An 18638-nucleotide genomic window follows, 5' to 3' on the forward strand; every position below is an offset into this window, starting at 1 on the left:
TATCAAATGATAATAATGAAATTTACACATTAATAAATGGAAGCACCTAGCAGGCATTAAGAAAAAAGCACAACCAGGTAGACATTTACTAATGTGCCACATTTATTAAGAGGCGTGAAACTTTTAATAAATTATCCACAATACGTGACATCTTCCCTGGAGCAAACTTTCTGTAATTGTATCTGTATTTAAAGGTGACCAGTGCACATTAACAACTCAATGTAACTTTTCGACTATTATCAGATTTATGTGGAGGGAATAATCCTAAACAAATTTACATAAAGAAATTGCACGTGGGGTTGGACAGATCTTCAAAGCACAAAGAAAGGCAGCATTTGTAGAAACCTTATAGTGGATGTTCAATGGATTATTTTATTATTATAATGGAAAATTTTCGCAATGTGTATGGTCTAACTATCTAACTTATTCTCAACTGATTATTCCTGCTGACACAGGCATGGTGATTTGATTACACATTTCTTACTAACTTCCCTTGCATTGCTGATTTTGGGGGTATTTAACAAAATTGGTACTGGCATACAAGCCTTAATAAAATGTGAACTCCTGTTGCAAGGTCAGGAATTGTGACTCCCTCCAGGCCAAGTAGTTGGATAAAGGTGCAAAGTGGGCCATGTCTACTTCTGATGAAGGTTATAATTCTACACTGTACAGAAAGGGGGGACCATCAAGAGCTGACACATGATGCACCTGCTTCATAAATCCCACAGTTAAATCTATAGATTATTTTGTTGCCACGTAATGTTCCAGTGTTTCCATGGCATTTTAATCTAACATGGTACTAGGCTGAGAGGAATACTCCATTGAAAGCTAATTCATTGAATAATGAATGGTGCAGGGCCTGAAGGGAGGAACATGACTCATTTTCATCGTATTTTTAGAGCCTTGGCTTTTTTTTGTACCTTTGCCAGAGAGAAAGACCACCCATTGACTATGTTCTATTGCCAGGTATGGAATATATGAGTATATTTTGGAGCACATTATTTTCAGGTTGACCAAAAGTCACAACAAAGAAGCCTTTGCTAAAAGTGGTCTACAGATATGAGTGACCAGAAGTGATCGAGAGAAGTTAAGATTTAGGGATGTATTTGGCAGTCACATCAAACACCATCCACAAAGTAGTAGGAAGGTTCAGAAGTTGATTGGGATGCTGATAGTTAAGACTTAAAAGGCAATGGGTAGACCAGGAAACCGTGGATCAAGAGTCTACCATTAGCCCTTCCAGTAAGATATTTGGCCAATAAAAAGACAGGATTGAGTCCCTAGGAGATTTTATTTGGTTGGTTCCTCAATCAGGATGTGATGATAACCTTAAACAAGCACTGTACTACAGTTTGCTTTTAAGTTTTCTCTTCCACTTGGAGATCGGTTGGTGATAACGAGCCATGTGAGGATGAGAGATGACCCCGGATTTGATGATGCCTTCCAGGTTCTGCTGACAACAAGTACTCCAGTAAAGCTAGAAGGAAGACATAATTGGATTCACTCAAGTCAAGTTTTGTTACTTTTATGCCAGATTTAAGATTTAATAGCGACTAATAAACTTGACAGGGAAACAAATGAACTCTAGTATTGACCACCCATTGGAGGTTTGACAGTCAGCCCTTAAATGGTTAGGATTGTTTCTCTTGTATGTTCTTATTGTTCTTTCTATTATATTGTTTTTTGTTGCATTTCAGTCATACTTTGTGTTAAGAGGTAATACCTAAGACCAGTGGGGATATATGTTAAGTCCCAAGAAGAAGAAGACAGTATGGAGTGTATTCTGCCAGAGATATACGTTGGAGAAGACCCTGATAGGTTTTGAGTGCACTCTCCGTATAAACTGGATGGAAGATAGCAGCGTTGCCATTTGCATGAAGGAAGGATGCAATGGATGTGCTTTAGGTTCAGTTTAATAGCTTTACCTTAGAAATGACATGCCCATACGGTCAAAACACATTGCTACTGCACAGTGAAGATGAATATGTCAGCAACAGTCACAAATGGAGGACAGCATGAAGAAGGAGGAAGTGATGTCACAGAAAGAGGAGGAGAAACTGGGCAACACTGCATGATGGGATAGCTAACTTAAAGATACAGCAAGCAAACAATCAAACAATAAAAACTTTGACCACTAGGTGGCAGCATGCATAACATGAGAATGAATGTTGCAGACTGAATGTACAAAACAAGACCAATAACAACATGGGCAATATGACAAGCTGTCACATCATAGAGTGAAAAGCCCAAGGTGAGTCTTCAACGCCATCCAACCAACATATGTGAACCCCTGGAGGTATAGCTAGAATCTGACTTCCCTCTGTGCAAGTCCAGTAAGAAGGAGGCTATCCACTAGGGATAGGTTGTTTCCCATCAGTGAAGAGGCGATCTGCACTTTGGGACAGATTGTTAGGTTATTAGAAAGCTCTTTAATTCCTTCAAAGGGGGACTGTTATGGATATGACTATATTTTCGGATTGAAGTTATTCAAGAAAGAGTTAACATTTGTTATGGACATATCTCAGTTTCATATTCTGAAGCTATGCAGGATTGTGTCTACGCACTATGACTTGCCCAAGACAACATCATCTCAAACACGGCTTTGAAGAGGGTACATCATGTTCCTCCTCCTTACAATGTGAGGAAGACTGGAGCCTCGCCTCATGTATATCAATATCACATATTATGTTTTTCTGCTACTTGGTTTATGGGAATATTTGGATGGATAACGGCAATCCTACAAGTCCTACTGCAGGTACAGGTTGGATGGCAGACAAGTCCAAGAACCAAGAATCAAACTGTTGAAAAATCCATATGCCTCCTTCTCTGCTGCTGGCTGTATCTCTCTACTGCTTCTCTGCTGTTGGCAGGGTAAATGCCATAGTGTAGGAAATGTCCAAAATAAAATCATTTTCGTGGGGAATGTGAAGTACTACTATATGATTATTACTGTATGATTAATAAACATGCTTTTATATTTCACACTTGCTAAATGTTGGAACTAAGATGGTCCCTGCCTGTGGATCGACCCCCAGTATGTGCCTTATACTGGAAGCACACTTCGTAGAATAGATTGATGTCTTGTACACAGCCTGTTCTTGGAAACTACAGAGAAGTTCTGCTACCAATGTCATGTATCCACTGAGCATGAACAAAGCTATCATAGCCATATATGGACGATGGGGGAGTGATGCTACATTGCTAAGTGCCTTTGCAACCGAACATCTATGTATTCACTCCTTACTAACTGTGAAGTCCCCTCCCCAAAGTAGTTTGTACATAATGTTATGTGTCAGAACTACTTCCTACTTCCTCTTTTGGTTGGTACCACATACTGCTGAGGAAGTTCTTTGAGCTCACTTAGCAGCCTATGGAAGCTATTAGAAAACGTGAGGTTGTGTAAGAAAGGGGAACCTGATACTAAAACTTAGAGTCATGCTCCCCCCTTTAGTCCCTGCATTGTATATTTCAATGAATAAGCTTTGACTGGAGTGTTCCTTTAAATGGGAGAGTTGTGGGGTAATTCTCTCATCCAACAAATCAACACTGTTGAGTCAACACAAGTTAACTTAGCACCTTATCCACCATGCAACCTTACTAAGGTATGACACTCCCCAAAATCCCTTTCGGAACAAAAATGCTAGGTTACAATACAGTTAAAAACTTTCTATAAGACTGCTGACAAATGGGCTGATATAGGGCCTGCTTCACCCCCCTGCACTGTTCCTACATACATTACGTGCAAGATCTACTGGTGATGACCCTTAGATTTCCACCATTTTTACAGTATTTGTGAATTTATCACCTATAATTAAGTTATTTGACATCCATTGACAATATCTGGTCCTGGATATGCAAACTTTCTTCAATACTATAGTTGCTCAAGATGAGATGTGCAATACTTGATGTGGATGTGCATGTCCCCAGTATGCTTTCTAGTTTCTGAAAATTGTATCTACTAAATGCTAATGTTAACCAGTTTTTGATGGCCAATATAAATGATCATTTTAAAGAAGACCTGTCACCAGAATGCTACACCTCACACCAGTAATACCTTCTGGTAAAGGATTCAAAGTCCTCCCCATATCACCAAATATTATCTGTCATATTGGGGCAGATTTACTTACCCGGTCCATTAGCGATCCAGCGGCGCGTTCTCTGCGCTGGATTCGGGTCCGGCCGGGATTCATTAAGGTAGTTCCTCCGACGTCCACCAGGTGGCGCAGCTGCGCTGTAAAGCATCGGAACGCACTGGAGTTCACCGAGCCGTGCTGAGTGAAGGTAAGTACAAGCTCCGCGACAGATTTTTTTTTTAAATGCGGAGGTTTTTCCGAATCCGTCGGGTTTTTGTTCGGCCACGCCCCCCGATTTCCATCGCATGCATGCCAGCGCCGATGCGCCACAATCCGATCACGTGCGCCAAAATCCCAGGGCAATTCAGGGGAAATCGGCGCAAATCGGAAATATTCGGGTAACACGTCGGGAAAACGCGAATCGGGCCCTTAGTAAATGACCCCCATTATCTGGACCTTAACCCCTTATCACTGATGCTAGGTTTCAGCTCAATGACCAATGATAGATTGGGCATTTTCGGAGGCGTAGATACAGTTCTAGGGAAAGGTGGGTGATTTGATTTTTAAAACTTTTTTTTATTTTTATTTTTAGTAATTTAACCCTAGGTTGTCTGTACGATCCTATCATATATTGCCATACTACAGTATGGCAGTATGTGGGGATTTTACTCCTCATTCATTACAATGTGCTGATAGCACATTGTAATGAATAGGTTATCCCGATGCAGCCTCGGGTCTTTGGAAGACCCAAGGCTGTCATGGCGACGGATTGCCGGTCCCCGATGACATCACCGGGAAAACACATGCGATCTGTGCTGGCACTTATGGCAATATGCAGCAAAGACTTACCGGCTATGGAGAGGGCTCAGCCTGTGAGCCATCTACATGCACCCAGCATGTGAGAGATCTCAGCTTTCAAGTTATCTCGAAAAGCCTAAATAATACTCAAACCCCATAAATTACCCCACTATATAAACTATACCCCTCAACGTATGTTAAACAACTTCTATAACCGTATGTACTCGAGTATAAGCTGACCCGAGTATAAGCTGAGACCCCTAATTTTACCACCAAAAACTGGGAAAACCTATTGACTCGAGTATAAGCCGAGGGTGGCCCCCAGTAGTATACAGCCAGCCCAGCCTGCCCCCTGTAGTATACAGCCAGCCCAGCCTGCCCCCTTAAGTATACAGCCAGCCCAGCCTGCCTCCTGTAGTATATAGCCAGCCCTGCCTGTCCCCAGTAGTATACAGCCAGCCCCCACAAGTATACAGCCAGCCCAGCCTGTCTCGTGTAGTATACAGCCAGCCCCCACTAGTATACAGCCAGCCCAGCCTGCCCTGTGTAGTATACAGCCTGCCCCCACTGGTATACTGCGAGCCCAGCCTGCCCTGTGTAGTATACAGCCAGCCTAGTATAAAACTTATATACTCACCCTCCGGTGGCCCCGATGTGCAGTGCTGCTCCCCCGATGTCCGTGCTGCTCCCCCTATGTCAGCACGGGTCCTCTTCTGTCTTCTTTCCTACTTCTTCTGTGTTCTGTCTTCCGTAACATCCTGCAGGGCATCGCCATGTTCTTCCCGGCTGGCAGGCGCATAGTATGACGTGCACACTGCGGACGTCATACTATGCGACGACCTGGAGAAAAACATGGCAGTTCCCTGCTGGATGTTACCAAAGAAAGAAGACAGAAGATAGATGACAGAAGAGGACCCGCGCTGACATCGCGGGAGCAGCGTGGACATCGGGGAGCAGCGCTGTGCATCGGGGCCGCCAGAGGGTATAAGGTTTTTTTTTTTTTTTTTAAGTGCTGGGCTATTGACTCGTGTATAAGCCAAGTTGAAGATTTTCAGCAGATTTTTTGTGCTGAAGAACTCGGCTTATACACAGTATATACGGTAATCTATTAACCCTTTATGTTTTTCAAATAAGTTAAAACAAAATGGACCTGCGATTTAGAAACTTTTGACTTTTTTTGGAAAATACTTTCATTTAGGCCAAAAATGACACTTTCATAATGACTAAAATGATGAAATGCTCTGCAAAGTTTGATGCCCAATTTCTCCCGAGTGTAGCAATACCCCGTATGCGGTGGTAACCTGCTGTATGGGGCATGGCCGGGCATAGGATCAAAGCAGCACCATTCTAAGCAGATTTGTATTGTCACAATGTACAGGCTATAAAATTTTTATTTTTTTTGGTAATGTGGACATATAAGGGTTATTATTTGTGGACTGAGATACAATGTATAGATAATTAAATGTGGGGGTCTATAGTTTATTCATGAGATTTTATTAACTATTTCAAGGGGGATACAAACAAAATTATCCATTTTTATTTTGGATTTTTAGCACTTTTGTTCCCTGCTTGCTACATCATAAAAATAATATTTTATCTTCATTCTCTGGTTCACTACAATTACAGTGATATCTCATTTATATAGTTTTTCTTATCTTTGTTCAATTTTACTGAGCAAAACCAATATTGGAGAAAATCGCATTGTTTTTACTATCGCCAACATTTAAGGAGCATAACTTTTGTATTTTTCTGTTGACAGATCTAGTTGAGGGCTTATTTTTTTGTGAAAAGAGTTGTTATTTTCAGTCATATCATATGGGCACGTAACTTTTTTTGATCACTTTTTAGAACATTTTTTGTAAGGGTATTTGATTAAAAATTGTATATTACGGGACGTTTTTCGTGTTTTTTTTTAATGTCCTTCACCAAGCGGGTTCATGCTGTGCATGCTCAGTTACATACAGCCGGGTCCTGCAAGGAGGCGGAACCTGCCGAAGATAGGAGCCGGCACCCTCGGGACACTCACCGGACCGGACCCGGGAGCTGCGGCGGGAGGGATCGGATCCCCGGTAAGCTCACCAGGGGAGGGAGTCCGATCCACTGTGGCGACCCTTACAGTACACGCCGCAGTCATGCTTGACCACAGCGTGTAAGGGGTTACACACCCATGTTCGGAGACTTTTCCAATTCCGGGTGTTAGTGCTGGGTCTGGGCTGTGATATCACAGCCAGACACCGGCACTTTCGGAAACTGATGTCACGAAATGTTCTTGTGACGCACCGCTGTAGAAAGTCGTCGCGTCAGAAGAAGTACCATTAATGACCGATGTAGATTTCCAATAGGGCGGTCATTAAGGGGTTAAAGAGTAACTTTAAATGTTTTTTTTTCCCCACAGATCAGTAGCTCTTTGCATATAAAACAACTTTGTCTATTATCTTTGTTACTTAAATCCAGCAGTTACTTTGCTATAGCCCTCATTACTGCAATAGCTGCTTCGTTTCCCTGTGCTGATAAACTCTGTGAGTCCATACTTCGTTTTTCTGATTGCTTCATGGGGGGGCTTCTGCTCCATGCTCACAGACGAGGAGGTCATGTGACAGTGCTCTCTCTCTGTATTTAGCAGAGCAGGATGTGTTCAGAACTGAGGATACAGATATCCTGCACAGAATAGTGAGGTACAAGATCTCCCCCATTCCCTATCAGTCCCTCCATCCCAGTCTGTAATTCTACAGAACTTTCTCTGCCCCCTACTCCATTAGTGCCCAACAGCACAGACCATAGACTTCATGTAACTGGTTTACTTATGATTTCTTTCACTTATAACATGTTCCTTGCTCCTCTATCTGATGGAACCTGCCAGGTTGTCACCATATACATCCTGTATGAGCACTGTGCAGTGTTCAGTGGATCTACTTGTGGGAAACTAAATGGATTTAATGCTAAATTACTTTGAGAGAGAACACAAGGCATTGTTGCATCTGTGGGCAAGTTAACTGGCCTAAGCTTGACGAAATATACAGATTGCCATCAGTCTACGCCGTTTTGACCTCTACTGAGAAACACTTTCAAAACAGAGGAATTGCGGGACATTTACTGTGGCGTTTCTCACTGCATGTTCTGCTCTCCGACCTATTTATTAGCTTGGGGTGCCAGAAAAAACTACTTTTTCCGTCTGCTCCGACTCTTTCCGAAAAGGGTCGTGGCTTTGGCGGAGTGGAAACTCAGGCACAAGTAATATGTCTCGCAGCCATTTTTGGGCGAGGTAAACTGGCGGAAAGTAGACCAAAAAAATTTGGTCTAGCAGGGACACAAAACAGTGCTATTGGACTGTTGCCTGTTTTTGGTGCCAGGGACAGAAAATAGTTTCAGCGCCAGAAATGTATCGGCACAGCTCCACAATATTAAATGTGTATCTTCTTTCCGAGAGCTGGTCGGTAACAAAGCCAACACTGACACTTACTGTAAATGTTCCCCATTGCTCTGTTTCTTTTTAAAGGGAGAATCACATATAATAATTTGGTAAAATCCTTGTAATTTTACAGTTATGCTTTAATTACAACCATTTTTCTAATATGCAAATAAGTAGACATGAGTAAACTTTGGAAGAAGAGAGTCATAATTTCTCCAGGCCGCCAATGAAACTCCTTCTTTTGACTGACAGCTCTGTGTCTCAGAATTGCCCCTGACCTTACCAGAATGTTTTCCCTCTCACTTGCATGATGAATTTAGCAGGGAGTACTGTGTGGGACCTGCAGATCTTTTCACCATTTCACACACTCTGCAGTGAGCAGGGCCAAGCAGTAGGAGGCAGAGTCACACGGTAGTGGGTGGGGCCATCATGGACAAAGGGAGAAAAAGTTTGGGGAAAGATTTTAACGGTGAAAGTCAGATTTAAAATATAATGGTTGAGCTGCACTTTTCAACAATGGTACAGTGGGGAGATGAGTAAAGTTTTTTGTGCCTGTTAATGATGACAGGTTTCCTTTAAGGGTGTATGGATCATTTATCTGATATGATGGTCATCTGCTAATGGATTGAATGTGCAATGTTATACCCCCACACACCATAACACACCATTTACTCTCCTGAGTTTTATTCTTTGGAGTAAGCAATCTGTAACACACTGGTTGAGATTTACCAATATCCTCCGCAGATTTAGAGACTTTACTCCTATCATTTTCCATTTATTTCAGTCTGTGTTTGACAGTTCCCCTCAATGTAATAGCTAAGAGGCTTAAACTTGACCGTCTGCTGGTTTCTCAGTTATGACTGGTTCTATATCTGTTTCATTTTCTGGCTGCTTGTTCTTTATACTATTTTTGGTCCTGCAAGACTGAGTGTCTTGTACTTTATATGAAAACTTTAATAAAATCTGATTGAATATAAATCTTATTCTTTTCTGTTCAGTACGCTGTACACTTTTCTGTTCATTTTACACCCTCCATCTTATTATTATCCCGTATAGGGTTACAATGGTACAAATGGTACCATTTATATAAAGATAAAAGGATCCACTATTCCTAATAAGTGATGGTCACAGCTACTCTCCTCCTCTCCTCTTTGCACAATGACTACTGTGCAGGTCACAGTAAATGGATAGCCAACTTCCCTATGCATGTGACTGAGGCTAACAACCAAATTACTGTGTTAATGGTTTACATGGCTTAGTTGCTGTAGATCTATTTCAAAATGCTGATAACAGATAAAAAATATAACAAATATGAATCTGGTTATAATTAGAAAAAAAGGTGGTTCATCTTCCTTTTAACAACAACAGCACTTTTCAAAGCACCTGGAAACTGTGCAGCAGTACTGTGACTTTGAGAAACATTATTTTATCCCCATTGAATTATTATATAATCAAGAAAAAGTTGTGTCACACTATCAACATAACTCATATAGACAATTTCTACATTTTTCCCATGGTATCATAGTATCAGAGTTAATATGGTTGAAAAAAGAAACTTGTCCATCATGTTCAACCAAGGAGGGGCAGGGATTGCATGAGGAAGGGATTTAGGGGAACCAATTCTATATAACATAACTGTCAATGTTATTTAGGTGTAAAAAGGCATCTAGAACCTTCTTGAAGCTCTCTGCTGTCCCTGCTGTGACCAGCGCCTGAGGCAGGCGATTCCACAGATTGACAGTTCTCATAATAAAGAAGCCTTGTTGCCCTCGTCTTTTGATTTTATTTAATCTGAAGCAACTTACCACCATATTTTTTGTATGGACCATTCATATATATATATATATTCATATATTTATATATTTATTAATCATTTCCCCTCGTAGTCGTCTCTTTTCCAGACTAAATAAATCTAGTTGTTTTAATCTTTCCTCATAACTTAGACCCTCCATGCTCCATTTTTATGGCTCTACATTGAATCCTCTCGAGCTCCAGGGCATCCTTTTTGGTGTGAATGGTGTTGGAATCTTTCCCATAACTACATCTGATCACCATATAATTACATCTATGATCAGCAGTACATATGATATATAACCTAGGATTATGTAATAAACAATAGCCCCAGGAGCTGCAGTGTTCAAACTAGAGGTCAGACAACTTGAATTCTAAAGATATTTCTCATTTCTATTTCAAATTTTACACCTAAAAAAAACTTTCACAGGATAACTAAAATGAAGAAATGTTCCGAGAACTGACCTTCTACACTACAATATGGATCTATCACCCTGCAGTGAAATGTTACTTTCAAATGAAAATACCAGTTTTTCACCTCAAGTTTTCTTGATCTTTTTATTGTTTGTTCAAAACTCAACATTATGACAGTGTGATGCTACCTAACAACAGAGGTAGAGGGTGCCATTACTAATGTAAAGTTGAAAATCATCCAGTGCAATAAGTTACTACGTGGAGCAGGTGTCTGAGATTAATGAAGGTGAACCCGCAAACCCTCCAATACAAATGGCATCTAACAATATACCACTGTATGCCGGCTGTATAATACGTTTCCATATACTTTTCATGCATGATTGGGTTAATAAAAAAACATAGAAACACGGATTAGAGCTGTCACGGGTGCTCCCGCGATCCATGTCGCGGATCACGGGTACACCCGTGCTCTGCTGCCTGCCGGTCCCCGTCTCCCTGCCTCACTTACCTCTCCTGGCTCCTGTCTGTGCTCCGGCTCCCGGCGTGTAGGCCGCACGCCTCCTTGCCTGCAGTCGCACGCTCTCACCACTAGAGGGCGCGCACGCGGACTTCTCAACCCTTAAAGGGCCAGCGTCCTCCTGATTGGCTCCTGCTAATCCGACTCGCCCTTATCCTGACCTCCCTTCTCTCCCTGCCGGATCTTCAGCATCATTCCTGGTAAGTGAAAGCCCTCCTGAGTTCCCTGTGCTCCACTGTGTGCCAGCGTTACCAGTATTCCTCCGTGTTTCCTGCTGTCATCTCAGGTTTGGACTGTTTCCTGCTGTACTACCTTGGCTGCCACCGCGATTTCATACCACCTCCCACGGTGGTCCAGAGGGTCCACAGACTCTTCCAAGAGACTTTTCCACACTTTTCCTCCTCAAGTGTGACAAGAGCTTTATGGAACCCAAGTAACAAGAAGGTAACTTCCTGTTTTAGTTCTTGTACACTCCTCTGACCAGTATCATCCATTTATGCCACTGCCTTTAAGTAAAAAATTCTACCAAAACATAAAAAAATATGGTGGGCAATAGTAATGACAGCTAAGGAAATATCACTGACACGATTTCTTAAAGACTTATATTTCTTCTTTATTAGCATCAAAGCTAAAAAAAAAAAAAGCATAGGAACTAACCAGTAATAGTCCATAACTGCACTCTAAAACTTGTGACTGCACATCATGGAGTGGAGTAATGGACTATTACTGGTTAGTTTGTACACTTTTTTAGCTTTTATACTAATAAAGAAGAAATATACGTTTGTAAGAAATCGTGTCAGTGAAATGTTTTTTGAATATTTTTCAGGAAAGAACAATGCTGGTGATAATAGTAAACTTTGTAATATACATCATTAATTAAAAAGAAGTTTCTCTGCGCATTTTTCTATTCCTGTTTTTTTCTGTAGCAAGCAGTGTTGGACTGAGGTATCCTGGACCCACCAGATAAAATTGGTCTGTGGCCCAACCTTCATCTTGCCTTGCTAGCCTCAAAATTGCTCTCTGGGGTCCAATACAGGCAGTCCCCTACTTAAGGACACCCGACTTACAGATGACCCCCTAGTTAAAGACTGTCCCCTGTGACCTCCAGTGAAGCTCTCAAAATGCTTTACTATAGTCTCAGACTGCAATGATCAGCTTTATCAGCTTTATTGATAATCCCTGGTCCAATTACATCAAAAAATTTTGAAACTACAATTGTCACTGGGAATATATATTTTTTTGTCTGGATCTACAATTATAAAATATACAGTCTCGACTTAGATACAAATTCAATTTAAGAACAAACCTATGGACCCTATCTTGTATGTAACCCGGGGACTGCCTGTATTAGGTTAGGTTGGGACAACCTGGGTAACTTCTGGTACCCTGGTGGGCCAGTCTGCCACTGGTTTACTACTGGTTTTGTGTATCTGAAAGTCTTCTCAGGTTCCCTACACTGCAGAGAGATAAGGAGAGGCAGCTAAAGATAAACCCATTAAAGCATAAGTGTAAAGTTTATAAAGATTTTCCTATAGCAGTAATAGCTAAAAATTAAAAATTTTAATATAAATTCATTATTGTTTTGCAGCTTTTTCTCTGCTATTTCTTTTATTATGCTTCCCACAGCCTCTCTATCTTCTGCTAAGCATTTTGGTTGCCAAGAAAATAAAACGCTACATGCTGGACGGTCAGGAAGGGGTTGGGGCTATGTAGTGTGCTCCTTCTCTATCTCTGCTCAGTGATTACAGGTAGCAGCTCCATCATGTCTGCTCTGTCCAGTCTACACTCTGCTCTTATGTTCCCGCACACAGTGCGCCTTCCACATGCAGCTGCTCAGTTTAATAATCTAGAATAAACCACATCCAAGGCTATAGTCGGGTCAGTAAAGAGAAGTTGGTAGGATTAGCACAGCAGTCTGATACACAGGATAAAAACTATTTACTTCTGTGTGGTATGTCTCCGGGACCTCCACTGTCCTGGCTGAGGGGAAAGTGATAGCATCTGATGTACCACCTGGCTAACATATCCATGATAGCAGGTAGTGTGTGTATAGTAGTCATAAAGCTGTATTAGTTTACAGGGCTATCTGTGTGCTTTGTGGGTATATGTGTGTGTAATAATCTGTGTATAGGTCCCTGTAACTGTAATGCATGTTAGTAGGGATTCAGGGACGTACATCTGAAATTGAATTTATCTGTCAGTTTAGGGTCACACTTGTGTTGCTCAGCAGTAACACTGAGAAGATTATTCAGGAAAAAAAGAATCAGCATTATGGGAAGTAAGGTTAGCTCCACTGGCTTCAGTGTTCTTAGCTAATGTTGCAAGCAGGAAGTGCCCACTTCAGGGATATAATCTTATAATAATAATAATTCTTTATTTATATAGCGCACACAGATTAGGAAGCGCTGCACAGAGCTTGCCAAATTGGTACCTGTCCCCATGGACAATCTAAACAACCTATCAGTATGTTTTGGAGTGTGGGAGGAAACTGGAGGACCCGGAAAAAACCCATGGAAACACGGAGGGAACATACAAACTCTTTGCAGATGTTGACCTGGGTGGGACTTGAATCCAGGACTCTAGAACTGTAAGGCAGAAGTGCTAACCACTGAGATTATAAGTAGGAATGATATTAAAATTAGGCTGGATCTCATGCAAGGAAGAAACCAGCAGCATGATACAGGTAAACACTCTCTACAGCTGTGCTAAAACTATTTTTGGCATTTGGAGTTTTGCTTAAGTGGGACTGTCTGTAAAGAGGTAAGTAGCTTTAACAACTAACCACTCATTTTCCTAATATAACCATTGTGGGTACCATTGTCCAAGATAATCATTATAATAGGTTTTATCTGGTGTTTATATTATGGTTTAAAAATAAACTTCCATTATTATGTAACACAATACTAACCTTTTTGGACACATTGTAGTTTACATTGCCACAATATGTATACAGGACAGAATAATCATGAACTGGTCACATTCATGCACAGATATACAAAGCATCAGATATGAAAATTCAATATGTTAGGCCTTCAGTTATATCCATTGATTGAATCTGGATAGTGTTATATCATTAAATGGTGAATTAAATCTTTTAATTGACTATTTGCATTATGTAAAATTCAGTGTTGCTGATGTATTAAGAATGTGATGTTTCTCACAATATTTTGCTGTAAGTTATAACCTTATGTAGATTGATATATTTTATTTTCATTGAATCTTGGTTTTATTTCAAACTTGTAATATCTGTGATGTGCTCTTCTCCAATCATCACTATTGCTGTGATTTCTAGACTTTATCTGCCCAGAGTCACACCAATTATATACATTCTTGGGTATTGCTACTTGGCTTTGTTTACAGGATCTCTGGAGACATTTTGGCTTTAGTGTGAGCTCAGTAAAGTATTGTCTGTCCATTTTCTACTCATTGTAAAAATAGAGGAGTGAGTAATTCTAATACAATACTAAAGAAAAAACTATACCAAAGAAAAATTACAATTTATATAAAAGAATAGGACTAAACGAGTGTACCAGGCTTTTATGGGTGTGCCCAGAAAATAAAATTTTCAAATTTAAATTCCCTAGTGATATTTACACAATAAAGATCAATTTACAATTTACTCAGTTTTATTGCTGCTGATTGTGGGCGGGGGACTCTCTAAGCAGACACACTCTAAGCAGACACATTATGATCCATCCAGTCCTGTGAGCTGACAATGTGGTTAGCTTATCAGGGTACAGGTTTATATACACTTTCATTTACCTTCTGAACATTGTTCTAGCATCTGACACATAGAAAGAGGGATGAGACAGATGACAGATGAGGAGATCCATCAGATGGATATTCTGTGCTCACCCGGCTACACCTTAATTCCTTAGCATTTAACTAAACTATGGTAAACCTAGACAACCATAGGGTTATACAGTATGATCTAAATTCAGGTCATTTTAACTGTGGTCGTATTACAGCCAAGAAGTAAGCACTAACGATAATTAATAACCACTATATAGCAAATGTAAACTTTCAGTCCATGAGCTGAAATTCACTTCAAATAAAGATATTGTTATATCCAGGAATGAGCTGGCATAGAGTTGTGCCCTAAACTGTGACTGATAAACAACATGTGATCACTGTGGATATGCAGAGAAAAAGGGATGGGAACAGAGAGAAACAGCGCTACCTATTGCGAGATTATCCTTGGTTAGTTCGGGGGTGCTCTTGAGGAAGAGGTGCTCTTGGGTGAGATTGGGTACTCACCTTTGCTGGTTGTGCTAGAGACAGGCACAACGCTGGGTCAGGCATATGTGATAAGTAACCGCTGCCGCGTCCCCACCCTCGCCCCAAGGTTGGGTAACAAGGGCGTATAGCAAATGGGCTGGAGGGTAGGTCACTGGTTGTGCCACCCTATGTGTAAAAATGGGACGTCAGAAAGACACTGGTCATCAGGGGTAAGAGGTTTCCTTTTATTCAAAGATATTCTGGACAACGTGTTTCGCACTCCAACGGGTGCTTGCTCAGGTCTAGGCTTGTTGTGCTGGAGAAGTAATCACTTCTCCAGCACAACAAGCCCAGACCTGAGGAAGCACTTGAAGTGATCACTTCTCCAGCACAACAAGCCTAGACCACTCGTTGGAGTGCGAAACGTGTTGTCCAGAATATCTTTGAATAAAAGGAAACCTCTTACCCCTGATGACCAGCACCTTTCTGACGTCCCATTTTTACACATAGGGTGGCACAACCAGTGACCTACCCTCCAGCCCATTTGATAAACAACATGCTGGCCCACGGCACCACCGGCCACACCCACTTGGCATGCAAGGGGGGAAATAGGGGCAATTCCATGCTGGAGAAATCACCTAGTTTGTAATCTAAGACTCTATTGTATGGATAAGACCAGGTAAAAAAAAAAGACAGTGGAGGAGATTTATTAATCTGGCCACAAGAAAATTCTGTCATAGTTTGCACTAAAAAACTGTCTGCACCACATTTATAAAGGGGTTTAGACAGTTTTTTGTCTCTCCTATGACTAGCTCGACAAAAGGGACGTGGCCTAAGAAAAGGGGGCATGGCCTGGCACCAAAAAGCTCAGTGCGCCAAAAATAGTGCTAACCCGACAGAATTGTGTCCTAGTGTTCTGGTGTAAAGTAAGCCAACTAATAGGAGGTGCTGAATACGACTAGACAGTCTTATACTAGGACAGATTTATCATCCAGCATTAGACACTTTTATAAATCTGGTTCAGAATAAGACTGTGTAGTCTAACTCTGCATTGTTTCACCTTAGGACACTTTTTATAAATCTGCCCCAATGTATAACTGAGATATTCTGACAAACCACAATGAATGATTTCTAAATGTATTCAAGGGAGGAAAAAAAAACACTTTTTAATGTCCTGAGAATTGTTCCTTTTATGTAATGTTCTGGGAGCTCTGTTTTAGCTCATCCAAGTCAAAAATATATATTACTGATTTTTAAGTATGTCATTTATGTTACATCAAAGAATCTCTTCCTCTGAAAATTCATTTTCCTTTTGTAGGTTATTAATCAGTAAAATCCAGTCTTAGTTAAAGGAATTAGATTTGCTGGTTCATTTTTCATTTTCAGTTTTCAGCTTTACAACTGTTTACATAGCCAAAATATTTTTACATTCAAAAAACCTTAATTTCTAAATTTGGTTATGTGCTGCCTGCTTTCTCTGTCAAAGACTGATAGGGCCACTGATAAATTATAATATTGGTCATGTAGGGAGGAGGAACAGAGGAATTTAATACTTTTATTAAAGTGAATGTTAAGATATGTAGAAGTGTCATATGTATGAATATCTATTTAAGGATATAGGGCCACATTTATCACTTTTGTGCACCTAAGTGTAGTAGTTGCGCCTAAATTATGGCACACTGTATTTCCATAATTATCACAAGCTACAACCATCTGTGATAAGTTAATTTCCTGACTCTTATTAATCACTTTACTTTAACACAGTTTAGGAGCAATTTTGGCACAGTTAAGGTGCAATGTTAGATTCGGGCACTTACATGTGATCCTGCTACAAGCTCCACTCTGCTTCTCCCACATCCCAGAATGAAGATAAGGGCTCATTCACATGGCCGTTTGCGAGGACGTACATGCGGCCGCAAATTTGCGGCCGCATGTATGTCCCCATAGATGGCAATAGCGGCACGGCGCAGATACAGCGCCACACATGATCCAGGCCGCACACCGGCATGTGTGCGGCCGTGTGCCGCTATTCCTTATAGAGGGAGGAGGGGACACGCACCGCACGGCGGGCATACCGCGTGTGAATCAATCCTAACGGTCACAGCAGAGCCCAGGTGTGTGACACCCAGTACCCAGTGATCTCCTCAGCAGGGGCTTCTCCTAGATGGGGTCCCCAAGTGCTGATCTCCTGCTGTACCCCTGTAATTCTGCACAGTATCCCCCTCAGACACACTTGTGCCTGAGGGGGATACTGTGCAGAATTACATGGGGGACACTTGTCTGTACTATCTGCAAAATTCTGCAAAGTTCTCAGTTCTTGCTCTGAGCTCAGGATTTTGCAGAATGTTTTGTAAATAGAAGGTGTAAATAGAGTCTGCAGTGTCTGTAGTGTGTCTTTTATCTGTTTTAGTGTCTGGCTGAGCTTTGCTGCTGGGAATGAGTTGCTCTGTACAGGGGCTCAGTGCTTACTTCTCAGTTTACGACACCTTCGGGCTGGAGTGTTTTTGCGCCCATTTTTGTGCCTAAATGAAAAGTGATAAATGAGCGAAACCTGGTTATTTTTGCTGCATGGCTAGTTTGGCGTTTAATCGCAAAAATGGCGCAAAAACATTGCACTAGTATGAAAAGGCGCAAAAATAACTGAAAAAACGAGTGATGCATGTAGCCAATAGTCTTTTTTTTTTAATTTTAACAAACCTACCATTTAAAAATGCTTATTCTGACCAAATACCTTTAGACAGGTCAAGATGAGCTGTTGCAGGAAGATGGCTTGAATAGGGCTAGAAACTACTCTTTTCGTTGTAAAAGCAATTCTTATACTATGTTAATTAGCCTTCAGCACTTCTGTGTCCCTTACACAGAGCACACCGCAATCCGCTCCCTTCACTGATTTTCACACGCTCGAGATCCAGTGACGTCATCAAGCTCTCGGCCACACTAGTGCATATATTTCAAAACCTGGTGTCAGGGGTTCACGTGAAATAAAAGATTTATTAACATTGGTATCAGTGGAGTGTCCCCCTTCCTTTCGTTGGTGGGAGTGAAGGGTTGAATGTGAGAGATGTTCTGATTGTTCAAATTGTAAAAATAGGATGTCTGGATCATACACTTCTTCTTATAGGAGCATATCAACAAACAAAAAACATCAAATTTACAGAGCCTGCTAAAAGGAAAGATGATGGAAAACAAAGATTTTGGGGCAGATTTATCAAGTGTCTGAAAGTCAGAATATTTCCAATTGCCCATGGCAACCAATCACAGCTCCCCTTTAAAATATTCATGAGCACTGGTGAAATGAAAGCTGAGCTGTGATTGGTTGCCATGAGCAATTGGAAATATTCTGACTTTCAGACTGCTTGATAAATCTGCCCCTTTATGTCCAGTGTTACCATTCATGTGCAGATAACTGAATTCTGCA

This window comes from Engystomops pustulosus, chromosome 1, assembly GCF_040894005.1.
Source record: "Engystomops pustulosus chromosome 1, aEngPut4.maternal, whole genome shotgun sequence".
Lineage (NCBI taxonomy): Eukaryota > Metazoa > Chordata > Amphibia > Anura > Leptodactylidae > Engystomops > Engystomops pustulosus.